Source organism: Protopterus annectens, chromosome 1.part1 (genome assembly GCF_019279795.1).
Source record: "Protopterus annectens isolate FY-2018-M chromosome 1.part1, PAN1.0, whole genome shotgun sequence".
In the NCBI taxonomy this organism is placed as follows: Eukaryota; Metazoa; Chordata; order Ceratodontiformes; family Protopteridae; genus Protopterus; species Protopterus annectens.
This window is the reverse complement of record NC_056726.1, coordinates 1,463,913,158-1,463,925,942: the sequence shown is the minus strand read 5'-3', so window position 1 is coordinate 1,463,925,942 and position 12,785 is coordinate 1,463,913,158. Positions and strand designations below refer to the sequence as shown.

Here is a 12,785-nt window from a genome sequence, read left to right as displayed (position 1 = left end):
TTCCCTTACTGGAATGTGCAGGTAAGCTTCCTTTAAGTCTAAGGTTGCCAACCAGGCATCTTCGCCTGGCATAGGAAGCAGCTGTAAAGTGTTAGCATTTTGAATTTTGGGATTACCAAAAAGGTGTTTAGAATAGAGAGGTCCAGGATACTATGCCAGGAGCTGTCTTTTCTGGGTACCAGGAAAAGTCTTGAGTAAAAATCTTGTCCCCTTTCTTCCGCTGGGACAGGTTGAATAGCCTGATACTTGGAGAGAACCTGCTGTTGAGCCTCTGCCCACTGATTTAGGGGTAGGTCTGGCCAACCGTTTGGGGTTAAGGTGTGTAAGTGGAATGTGTATCCTTGGGAAACAATTTAAAACCCATTTGTCCCGAGTAACAAGTTCCCAGTTTTTTGCATGCAGGGCGATCTTTCCTCCTAAGGAAGCAGGCAGCTGAGCAGGGCTTGGAAGGTTTCAATTTAAGTAACTGCGACAGTTTTCCATAGGGGGTGTCTTACTACTTCCAGCTTTGGAAGTGGGGGGGGGCCCCCCCACTGCTTAGGCCTGTGAGTACCTTGAGACTGTGGCCTAGGTAGTCTGCTGTTCCTGGGTTTGGACCAAGGCGGCCTGGAAGAGACAGGAAAGGGCCAATTCATAGAAGACCGATGCCTACCAAATCTGGGAGGCTGTACTTGCAGAAAATCTTTAACAGTTTGCATAGATTTAGCTTTTTCCTCCATCTTTTTAAGGACTTCTGCTTTGTTGCCAAACAGGCAGTCTTGGTTTAATGGAGCAACCAATAATTTGGCTTTAACATGATCTGGCAAATTTTGCTCCTTAAGCCAAGCATACCTTCTAAGAACAGACCCAGTGACAGCAGCCCTGCAAGATGTTTATAGAGAGTCAAAACCACATTGCAAAGTATGTTCACAAACGTGTTCAGCAGAATGCATTAAATCCTGTAATTCTTTACTTTCCGCAGAGTCAGGAATCAACATAATTTAGTTTAATTAGCCCCATATGTTGCAGATACTTTAACACATGAAACTGGCAATTTAAGGTCCTAATGGCCAAAGTACCACAAGTGTATAACTTCTTACCCCATCTGTCCAAGGCCTTGGAATCTCTATCAGACGAAACAGGAGTTTTGGCAGTAGTAGCCTTAATGCATTTAGGTCCCTGGGAAATGTTCTCTGGGTACGCAGTAGGATTCTTGAAGAGGAACTTGCGAGTGTCAGGTACTCTCAATACCGATCAGGTTTCCTGGGAGCCGGAGGTAAAGTATCTGGTGCCATGCTAGATTCCAAGAAGGCATCAACTACAATGTCCAGGACAGGAAGGACAGCTAAAGGCCTGTGTTGAGGTAGGAGTAAGAATTCCCCAAGCCTCTTTTTGGAGTCAGAAATCCTGGCTTTCCCAGTAGAAATGCTCACTAAGTGTGCAAGATTTCACCAAAAGAAAAATCTTCTGGAGGGGAAGCAGAGGGAATGGAGTCCTGCATCGGAACCCTCATAGGTAGATAAGGGCAAATCCTGGCAATCAGAACAAACAGAAATTTCAGAATCCTGATCAGAAGAATCAGAAGGAAAATCAGTTCTAGGTCTCAGAGGGAGAAAGCTGGCTTCCCCTAATTAAATTAAGATCTTCAGCCATTCTCATTTGTTTTTTAGGCATATGGGCCTGACCATGCGGTTTGGACGTTTGTTTTCTAGGCATGAGTCAAGTTTTAGGCCTTGAAGAAGATGGCGTTGGTTTGAAATGCAAGTCAGTAGGCCTGAATACACTCAGAAGCCGGTGCCTGCACATCGGCTCCGGACCCATCCAACGCAGACACATCCGCAGGTTCCATGGTCAAAGCAGCATCTCACGGCATACCGGACTCCAAATGGGAGTCAGTAGAGGCCTGCACATCTGAAGTAGCAGGTATCAGGACTGTGAAAGCGCCAGAGTACTGGCGAACTGGCTTAACAGAAGCATCATTGGCAGCTTTGGACCCAATATGTGGTCTGTCTTGTCTTTTTCTTTACGTTTTTTTTGGAATGTCGGTAGTCTGATGGTTTACCAAAGCCATTTCTGGATAATTAAACAGTGTACCGAAATAGTTTGATGCGAAAATGAACTGATGACGAATAGAGGATTGAATAAGGCACAAAACCAACTGCGAGGGACATCGTGGTCTGGGACTAAGCAAGGAATGTAGTACGAATGAAACTCTGAGGTATTTGCTTTCCACAGGTAATGCAATTGTTAACTTTTTACTGACATCAGTTTAGAGCAAGAAAAAGGATCCCCAACAGGGTACTTTGCTTTTTTGAAGACTTCAGTTCTGAAACTCGAAAACGAAAATTTCATGAGTCTGCCGACCAGCAACTTGAACCGCTTCTGCTTCAGACTGATGTAATGGCATCAGCTGCAGGCTTTACACCCTTGATAACCTGACGTCATGGAAGAGACAGCATCAGATGCAGGGATCCAAGACTTTGAAAAAAAAAAATTCTCTTTTCCCGCCTTTGCTGAACTAGATTAGTCCAGATTTCAGGTTTTGCTGAATTCCGGACTGTGGTATAGTTTTCCTGTGTTGCCCATATCCTTACTTGGATAAGAGGAAGCTTCTCTGTTCACCAGTGAGAGTGGGGAGCTATGAGCAGCCTATCTGTCCCTGGAGGAGTGGTCTCAGACCTGAAACTAGTAGCTTACTGGCCATTTTGGGTCAATTCCTATCTTTCAGTTTCCCTTCTTTAAAACCCACATTTGCACGGTTTTGTGCCAGTATACAACTCTGCACAGCTCCTCGTGGTGTCCTGCAGAGTGATACAGGCAACAGACACCCCTTTCCAATTTTAAGTATTTTCTCTTTTTGCTCCGACTGCCTTTTCCCACCTAAAAAGTGAATTTCTAACTGATCTGTGCTTTAAAAAGTTTAAATTGCATTTGCCTTCTGCTTTTTACAGTTTTTGCACTTGTTTTATATCAATTTAAGTTGTTTTTGTATTGTATAACTGTTGTAGGCTACACACTAAAGTGCGCTAGCCTGTTTAAAGCATTTAGTGTTTTCTGTGTGTTTTTCTACTTTTTCCTGAAAAACAAAAAAAATTCTTTCCCCGTCTTTGCTGAAATAGATTAGTCCAGATTTCAGGTTTTGCTGAATTCCAGACTGTGGTATAGTTTCCTGTGTTGCCCATATCCTTACTTGGATAGGAGGAAGCTTCTCTGTTCACCAGTGAGAGTGGGGAGCTTTGAGCAGCCTATCTGTCCCTGGAGGAGTGGTCTCAGCCCTGAAACTAGCAGCTTATTGGCCATTTTGGGTCAATTCCTATCTCTCTCAGTTTCCCTGCTTTAAAACCGGCATTTGCGCAGTTTTGCACGATTTTGCGAATAGAGCAGCATCGGACAGCGCCGCTTAAATGGGTATAAACTATTCCCGGCTCCACAAAGTCTGCTCTTCACTTTTTCCCTTAGAACTGTTCTAAATCTCAAAGTAAGCACTCTTAGGTTTACCCCTGGGATCTCTTCTGTGTCCCTACTAGACAGAGGCACTGTAAACTAACCTTAAAAGGGCCATCTTATGTGACCTACTATACAAAGGCACAGTCAACTAATCTAAAAGGGTGGCGAAAGCCAAACACACACTGGCTAGGGTTATAAATGCCATAGGGCAGATAGCCTAGTAGCAACCTATGAACCTATGATATTCAGGCCGGCTGAGGGCTACCTGCAGGCAGATAACTCAAATGTAATGACTGCAACAGTGAAACACTAAGATAGTACAGTTTTGTACCTACCATAAATGTAGATGTCCGAACAGGATAGCATCTGCAGTCATAACAAATGGGTTGTCCTGTCGTCAGGCAGCCCTTCGGTCGGCCGGATTCCAAAGTCTGGGTCTGGCCTCGGCTGGTGTCGCACTTCACCCGACGTCATCTCTGCTGGTCTTCGGGTATAAAGGCATCAGCCGACGCCATTTTCCTCAGTGTTTCTTGCCCCAGATGCCCGTTGCCCTCTTGGAAAACTAAATTTTGGGTAAATGCCAATGTTTCCAAATAAAGGTAGGCAAACACAAAAAATAAGCATGTATGTACATATATACAAACGAATACACCATAAGAGATCCCCCCCCCAGCTAGCTATTAGGAGGGTAAATACCCTAGGAATACCACAGAGGGGAAGGAGGGTGGGTAATCCTGACTGCAGATGCTATCCTGTTCGGACATCTACATTTATGGTAGGTACAAAACTGTACTATGTCCTTCAAAGATGCATCTGCAGTCATAACAAATGGGTAGAATACCATAGCCAAACTAGGGGAGGAGGAAGAAGAATTATGGTGTAGTTAGGATCCCTTGCAATACAGCAGTGGCAAACACTGCTCGGGATCTAGAGTATAAAGGTAAGTTATAATGCTTGGCAAATGTATGCACGGAGGTCCAAGTAGCCGCCTCAATAATGTCCTTGGTTGCCACTCCTCATAAGAAAGCTGTGGTAGTGGCTGTAGCCCTTGTAGAATGAGGTCTTATGTTCTGTGGAATTGGCTTTCCATGGTAGGAGTAACAGAATCTGATGCAATTTCCTATCCACTTGGAGATTGTCTGTTTGGAAATTGCTTTTCCTTCCCTTCCTGTTGCATAGGCCACTAGAAGCTGGTCAGTTTTTCTATTGCCCTTGGTTCTGTCCAGGTAGTAGCGCAACTGTCTATGTACATCCAAGGTATGCAGCAGTCTTTTCCCCCCTGTTCTGTGGATTGGGAAAGAAGGTAGGTAGGTGGATTGCCTGGTTTAGAGACACTCTGGATACCACCTTAGGCATAAATGTAGGATTAGTTCTCATGGATACTCTATCTTGATGGAAGATTAGGAAGGGTTGTACTGCCATTAAGGCCTGTAGTTCCGAAACCCTTCTTGCTGAAGTAATTGCCAGTAGGAAAGCAGTTATCCAGGATAGGTGTTGAAGATCTGCTGTTGCTGCTGGTTCGAATGGAGGGAGTGTCAATTTTTCTAGCACAAAGTTCAAGTCCCATGCTGGTAATGGTGGTTTCCTAGGAGGTTTTACATTCTTGATTCCTCTGAGGAACTGCCTGAGTAGAGGATGTGAGAAGACAGGGGGATCGAAGCTGTATTCTGCAGAAATAGCTGATGCATGTATCTTGATGGAGGAATAGGACAGGCCTGTATGGAGAAGCTCTGGGAAATACTCCAGGATGTTGGCAATATCTATCCGACACATCTTTTCCTCTTTCAGTGCTCCAAATGACAAACCTTATCCATTTCCCTGCATAGTTCCTTCTTGTAGAAGGTCTGCGGGCCTCCAGGATAATGTCTTTAACCCTTTGGGATAAATCTGGGTTAGTTGCTGTTATGTAATGTTCCAGGCAGTTAGTTGCAGAGTTTTTAGATTTGGATGCATGATGTTGTAGTCGTTCTGAGTTAACATCAAAGGCATCAGGGGTAGTGTCCACGTTCTCCCCCGTGACATGCTCCTCAGCAATGGATACCAGTGTTGTCTTGGCCAATTTGGAGCTATCAGAATTATTCTTGGACGCTCCTCTTTGATTTTCAGTAGTATCTTGTGCATCAAAGGAAGAGGTGGGAATGCATATGCTGTCAGGCCTTTCCAACTGAAGGATAGAGAGTCCACCTTCCATGCAAGTGGGTGGTATGTCCTTGTGCAGAATTTCTTGAGCTGGTGATTGAGTGGGGATGCGAATAGGTCTATTTGTGGCATTCCCCATTTCTGTGTGATGGCCTTGAAGATGTCCGGGTGTAGCATCCATTCGTGAGCATCCGAGGTAGTTCTGCTTAACATGTCTGCTAGGATGTTTTCTTTTCCCGGTACAAATATTGCCTGTAACTGAATGTTGTAGCTCAGAGCCATATTCCATAGGTCCAGAGTCATTCGGCATAGGGGGTATGAATGAGTGCCTCCCTGTTTGTTGATGTACCACATGACTGTGGTGTTCTGTCCTTATCATCAAATGGCCTTTGAGGAATGGTCTGAAATTCTGGATTGCTAGTTTTACTGCCAGCATTTCTTTTTGATTTATGTGCAGGTGCAGTTGATCTGGGGTCCATAATCCCTGTATGCATTTGTCCAGCATGTGGGCCCCCCAACCTAGGTCTGAGGCGTCCGTTGTGATGGTTTGGCTTGCTTGAAAGTTGTGGAAGGGCAAGCCTGGGTTTGACTGGCATGCTTGAGCCCACCATAGGAACTCTTGTTTCAGGCATGGGATTAGTGGTATTTTGGTTTCTAAGCTGTGCCTGTGTTGAGACCATAAATTCTTTAGGTACCACTGTAGTTTTCTCATATGCAATCTGGCATGGGGGACCAGGATTATGCATGATGCCATGAAGCCCAAGGCCTGCAGTACTTTCCTTGCTGTTAGTTTGTTCTGCTTTGTTAATGCCAAGAAGTAATGAGGGAGTTGTTCTTGTTTTTCTGCAGTTAGGAATGCCATCTGTTTTACTGTGTCCAATGCTGCACCCAAGAATGTTTTTGTTTGGGATGGTATTAGTCTTGACTTTTTTAAATTGACTGTATCCCAGGGCTTGTAGTAAGCAAATGACTCTTTGTAAGTCTTTTGTCAGCTTGCTTTTGTTGTCCGCTTGTATCAGGCAGTCGTCCAGGTATGGATAAATTTGGATTCCCTGTAGCCTGCAATGAGCGATTACTGATGCCAGGCATTTTGTGAATACTCTGGGCGCAGTAGATAAGCCAAAGGGTAATGCTGAGAATTGATAATGCTCTGATCCTGCAAGAAATCTGAGGTATCTTCTGCAATTTGGTCGTATGGGGACGTGCAGGTATGCCTCCTTGAGATCTAGAGTTACCAGCCAACACTCCTTGCCCAGCATGGGAAGAAGTTGCTGTAGGGTCAGCATTTTGAATTTTGGGACAATGATGAATGTGTTTAAGGCGGACAGGTCGAGAATAGGTCTCCTTCTCTTTTCTTGGTACTAGGAAGAGTCTGGAGTAGAATCCTTTGCCCTGTTCTGTTGGTGGTACTCTTTCCACAGCTCTCATCTTTGTTAATTGAGCTATCCGCTTTAGAGCTTCTGTTTTCTGATTTGGAGGTAGGTTTGGCATTCCTTTTTTTTTTTTTTTTACTGGTAAGGTGTGGAAGTGAAACCTGTAGCCTTGGTCTATAGTCTGCAAAATCCACTTGTCTTTTGTGATATAGTGCCAATTTTTTGAAAATAAGGCTAACTTTCCGCCTAAGGGTGCTGCTATTTGTTCCCTGGTAGGCGGTGTCAGAGCCAAGTCACTGTGATTGTCCTGTTGCAGTGGCAGTGGTTGTGTCTGTGCCTCGCTGGTTATTGCCTTGCCACTGGCGTCCTCTGTAGGCACCTCCTCTGGATTGATTTCTGCCTCTGGAACGTCTATTCCTGCCTCTCTGAGATTTAGAGGAGTCTGGAAAGGACCAATTTTTGGAAGGCCAGTTCCTGCTAAACCTTGGGGCTGAACCTGTAAGAAATCTTTAACTGTTTGTACAGATTTTGCCTTCTCTTCCATTTTCTTCATTACTTGCTGAGCAGGAGAACCAAATAGACTGGCCTTACCCATAGGAGCATCTAACAGCTTTGCTTTAACATGATCCGGCAAGACCTGTTCTTTCAACCATGCATGCCTTCTTATAACTGTGCCAGTCATGGCTGATCTAAATGAAGCCTCCAGTGCATCATAGCCACATTTTAAAGAATGGTTACTAACCTGCTGAATGTTATTCACCATTTCTAAAACATATTTCTTATCTAAGGAGTCATCAGAGGACAGTTTCTTAGTTAACTGATCAAGCATAAACTCTTGGTATTGGATCATATGAAACTGACAGTTCAAAGCTCTAGCTGAGAGAGTAGCAGAGGTGTAAACTTTTACCCCATCTCTCTAAGGACCTGGATTCCCTTTCAGAAGGGAGAGGGTTTTTGCTGAGGTCGGCTACTGCCTTAGGCCCCTGGGAGATAGTCTCAGGATCTGCAAGTGGGGCCTTGTATAGGTGGTGATGAGTGTCCGTACCCTGTAAAACCTATCTGGTTTGGCAGGGGCTGGAGGTAAAGTATCAGGAGCAGTGCAAACATCATTAAATGCATCATCCACAACAGGCAGAACTGGAGGTATAGCTAAGGGCCTATGTTGCGGTAAGTGTAGAAAGGTCCTAAGCCTTTTTCTTGAATCTGAGAAATCTTGTCCCTGCCATTGGAATTGCTCTCTCATGGCATGTAAGGTTTCCCCAAAGGAAAATTCCTCTGGTGGAGAGGCAGATGGAATAGATTCTTCAGCATCGGAATCTTCATAAGTAGAAACAGGAGCCTCTGGATGGTCTGTAATGTCTGAATCAGAAGAATCATCTGAGGACACTGGCTCTGCTCTAGGTCTCTTTTCTGGAGGCTGAGAGGCCCTGTCTGGGTGAGATTGGGATCCCCTAATTAAAGAGATGAGATCCTCTGCCAGAGTAAGCATTTGAGAACTGGAACTGGGCCTGTGTGAGGGGGGCTTAACAGGCACTGATTTAGCAGTTTTGGCTGCTTTAGCCCTGGCAAAGGCCTTAATAGACATGGCTGCAGGAGGCCTAGCAGCACCACGTGCTGGGGTAGAGACATCCAAAGGGATGGTGTCTGATAATTCTATAGGAACCACATTAGTAGGCAAAACTTCAGAGGCCGATTCAACTAGGGGCCTCAGTAGTAGTCCTGGATTCAGCTGAAGATTGACCCGTTTGTTCGGTTTCGGCCGAAACAGAGACACTCTCGGTTTGCTTAACCGTGGTTTCGTCCGAAACCGCGGACCGCGAGTGTCGGTCTTTTTCTTTGCGTTTAACAATTTGAGAAGTCGGAGGATCCGACGGCATAATGTACGCAAAATCTGAGCCGAAAAACTGTTCAGCAAACTCCGACCGACGCCTAAGCGTTCGTCGGTTGAAGGAAGCACAGGCTAAACAGGCTGCTACGTCGTGGTCTGGGCCTAAACAAGGTAAGCAGTAAGAGTGGAAATCTTTATGAGGTATTTGTTTCCCACAAGTTAAACAGTTATTGGCTTTTTCTGACATCGGCTGAGGCAAGAAAGAGTCCCCAACGGGGTACATAGCTTTTTAGAAGTCTTCGAAGTAGTATTCGGTAGTAGTAATCTCTGGATCTGACCGACCGGCACTTGCAAACAGCTTCTGCTTCGGGCGCCACGCGGCAAGAAAGACTGAGGAAAATGGCGTCGGCTGATGCCTTTATACCCGAAGACCAGCAGAGATGACGTCGGGAGAAGTGCGACACCAGCCGAGGCCAGACCCAGACTTTGGAATCCGGCCGACCGAAGGGCTGCCTGACGACAGGACAACCCATTTGTTATGACTGCAGATGCATCCTTGAAGGACATCATGAGGGGTTTTTTTGGTGACCAGGCTTTAACAGGGTGGGGGACTGAGGTCAACAAGAAATGTGTCTTGCCATCTTACTGTTCCTGTGGGTGAAGGAGTGAATGCATAAGGTAACCCCAAAAGGCCACTGCCACACCAAGTTTCTCCAGAGGGACAATCCCCAAGGAATGCAGAAGGGCAAAGTAGCTACTGCATTTGGTATTGACTAGGGTAGCAGATAAATCACAGCAAGCCTTGTCCAAGACATCAAAAACTCTGTTTAGCAACAGCTAGATTGAAAGATCACTCAAGGCATCAGAATGGATCCAAGTCTATTTGGCAATGTAGCTGGTCCTTCTGGGAATGTGTGCTACTACTGGAAAGTAATGCAAAGCGAAGATCCATTCCCAGACCCTTACGAATATATATAGGACCTTCCTGCCTGTTGAAATACCAAACTACAGTCATGTTTGGTGTTTCAATAGAAAATTGCTCCAAGGGGGCAAGATGTCCTGAAATATTTGCGAGACAATGCTCTCACTTCAAAGGTTTAAGATAACTGTCATTTGGTTGATTTCAAGTCCCTTGGATCATCCTCCCCTCAAAATGCCCCCTCCCCAGAGAGGAGGCATAAGTGGTGAATACTGTCAAAGGGTGAATCCATAAGGACGCTTCTTCCCTTGTAGATGTTTGTAGTTTTGTGCATGGCTCATCTGAAGTGATGATCAGGACTGATACATAACCTAATGATAGGAAATCCTGCATCTTGAGGAAAGTACAGTTGTATACACTTATCATAAATGTACATGCTAGAGTGTATTCACTGTTGCAGTCAGCATATTTGGGTTGATTCCCAAAGCTGAATAAAAGGGTTAAGGGAGTCAAAACTGGGAGCTAGCTAGGATGCCCTGCAAGACTGCAGTGGCAAAGCCTGCCCTGAATTTGAAGATAGACTGGTGGTAATGCTTGGTGAAGGTATGAACATATGTCCATGTTGCAGCATCCTGGATATCCCTTGGTAGAGACCCATCTGAGAAAGTCTGCAAAGGTGGAGGGTTGCTCTGTTGGAATGTGTCCTGACCCCCTTTGGGGGTGGTTTCCTGTGCTGTTTGTAGCAGAAATGGATGCAGTGTGCTATCTATTTAGAGATTGTTTGGATATGGCCTTGCCCTCTGCTCTTCCAGCAAAGCTGACTAGCAATTTATCAGTTTTTCTATAAAATGTAGTCATGTCCAAGTAGAATCTGCGCTGTCTGTGCGCATCCAGAGTGTGCAGAACCCCTTCCCCCTTGTTTTGTGGGTTAGGGAAAAAGGTGGGCAAATGAATTAAGAGCCACACTGGACACCACTTTAGGCATGAAGGATGGGTTAGTCCTGAGGGAGAACCTGTCAGCATGGAAAATTAAGGGCTCTACAGCCTTAAGTGTTTGTAGCTTTGTACTCTTCTAGCTAAAGTGATGGCCAGAAGCAAGGCAGTCTTCCTAGAGACATTTTACCTCTGCTGAAGCCACAGGTTCAAGGGGGGGGGGGTAGGGTGAGCTTTTCCAACACAAAGTTAAGGTCCCAAGCTGGGGTAGGAGCTCTTCTGGGTGGCCTCAAATTGGTAGCCCCTCAACTGTTTGATGAGAGTGTGAGAAAATAGGTGGCTCTGTGCTGAAATGATTAGAGATGGCGGAGGCATGAATTTTAATAGAACAGAAGGATATACCACTGTGTAGTAGGTCTGCCAAGTAATCCAGGATGAGAGGTTGGGATGGCTGTGCCCTTCTGACCCCCTTAGCCTGGTCTGGGTGCAAAACCTTTTCCAGTTGTCAACACGAGTTTCTAGTGCTGGGGCATCTGGCCTCACGTATAACATCTAGAAATTGTTTGCTTAGGCTGGCAGCTTGAGAAGAGATCAGGGAATAAGCCAGGCTGCCAGGTTGAGGGTCTGCAATTGGGGATGCATGAATTCTCCATTCCTCTGGGTCAGGAGTGTTGGGATCTGAGGCAAGTGCCATGGTGGCAGGGTTGACTGGCTGTGCGCAGTAGTGGGTACCACTGCTGGTGTGGCCAGTCTGGGGCAGTCAGGACTGCCCTCAGTTTGTACTCCCTTATTTTGAGCAGTACCCTTGAAATGAGTGGTAGTGGGGGAAATGCATAGACAGAAGTTTACCCACTGGAAGGTTAGAGCATCCAGTTTCCAGGCCTTGCTGTGGGGTTCCTGGTGCAGAATTGGCTGAGCTTATGATTGGAGTGTGAGGCAAAGAGGTCGTCCTTCGGGGTGCCCCATTTCTGGGTTAAAAGGGTGAAGGTTCTGTGGTCTAAGCTGCCACTCATGTGGGTCTAGCAGGTTTCTGCTTAAGATGTCTGCCAGAGAAATGAGAGAGCCTGACAGGAATTGTGCTAACATGTGTAGCTGCATGGCTGAGGCCATGTGCCAAAGGGTCATGGCAAACCTGCAGAGAGAATAAGAGCGAGTCCCTCCCCGCTTGTTCATGTACCACATCACTGTGGTGCTGTGTTTTGATAAGTAGAAGCCCCGGGAGAGTAGGAGCCTGAAAGCTGTCAGGGCGTGCTTAACAGCTAATCTCTTTTTGGTTGATGTGCAGATGCATTTGATTTGGGCTCCATTGGCCCTGAATGCACCTGCCGTCCAGGTGAACACCCCAAGCATAGTCTGATGAGTCTGTGGTGAGAGTCTGGGCAGTGTGGGGTTGAGAGAAGGGAAGTCTCTTGTTTTGGTAACATGCTGCTTCCCACCAAAGAACATCTTTCCTTAGACAAGGCATCATTGGTATAAGTTTCCAAGGTCTTGAGGGTGCTAACAAAGGCTTTTAGATACCACTGTAGTTTCCTCATATGCAGTCTGGCATGGAATGAGTAGAATGCAAGAGACCATGAACCCTAGAGCTTGCAGGATTTTTCTTGCAGATAACTGGATCCTGGTGGCTAGTTGAGAGAAGTAGGCTGTCAGGTAGGCTTGTTTTTTTTTGGAGTAAGGAATGCCATCTGGGATGCTGTGTCCAGGCTTGCTCCCAGGAATACAATTTGTGTGTGAGGGGACTAGTTTTGATTTCTTTTCGTTGATAGTATACCCCAGGGAGGTCAGTAGGTCCTCTGCAAAGGTCAGGTGCTGTAGCAGCTTTTCCCGACGGTCTGCCTGAATCAGGCAGTTTAAGTATGGGTAAACTTGAATATTTGCATGCAAAAAAACAATGGCAGGAGCCAGACATTTTGTGAAAACTCTGGAAGGAGTAGATAAGCCAAAGGGAAGTGCAGAGAACTGAAACTGCATTGATCCTGCCCTGAAATGTAGGTATTTCCTGCATGAATCCCTGATTGGTATGTGTAGGTAGGCCTCTTTAGTCTAGGGTGACTAACCAAGCATCCTTGGAAAGCATAGGTAGAAACTGCTGGAGGGTGAGCACTTTGAATTTTGGTATCACAAAAATGGTGTTTAGAATGGATAAGATAGAGGATGGAGTGCCATG

General features: G+C 45.7%; 1 protein-coding gene across 1 annotated transcript in view; it reads right to left on the bottom strand.

Moving 5' to 3' along the window:
• HDAC1 (histone deacetylase 1) overlaps positions 1 to 12,785 on the bottom strand; it is a gene marked incomplete in the record, with an annotated part of 2,014,892 nt that overhangs the window by 1,420,393 nt on the left and 581,714 nt on the right.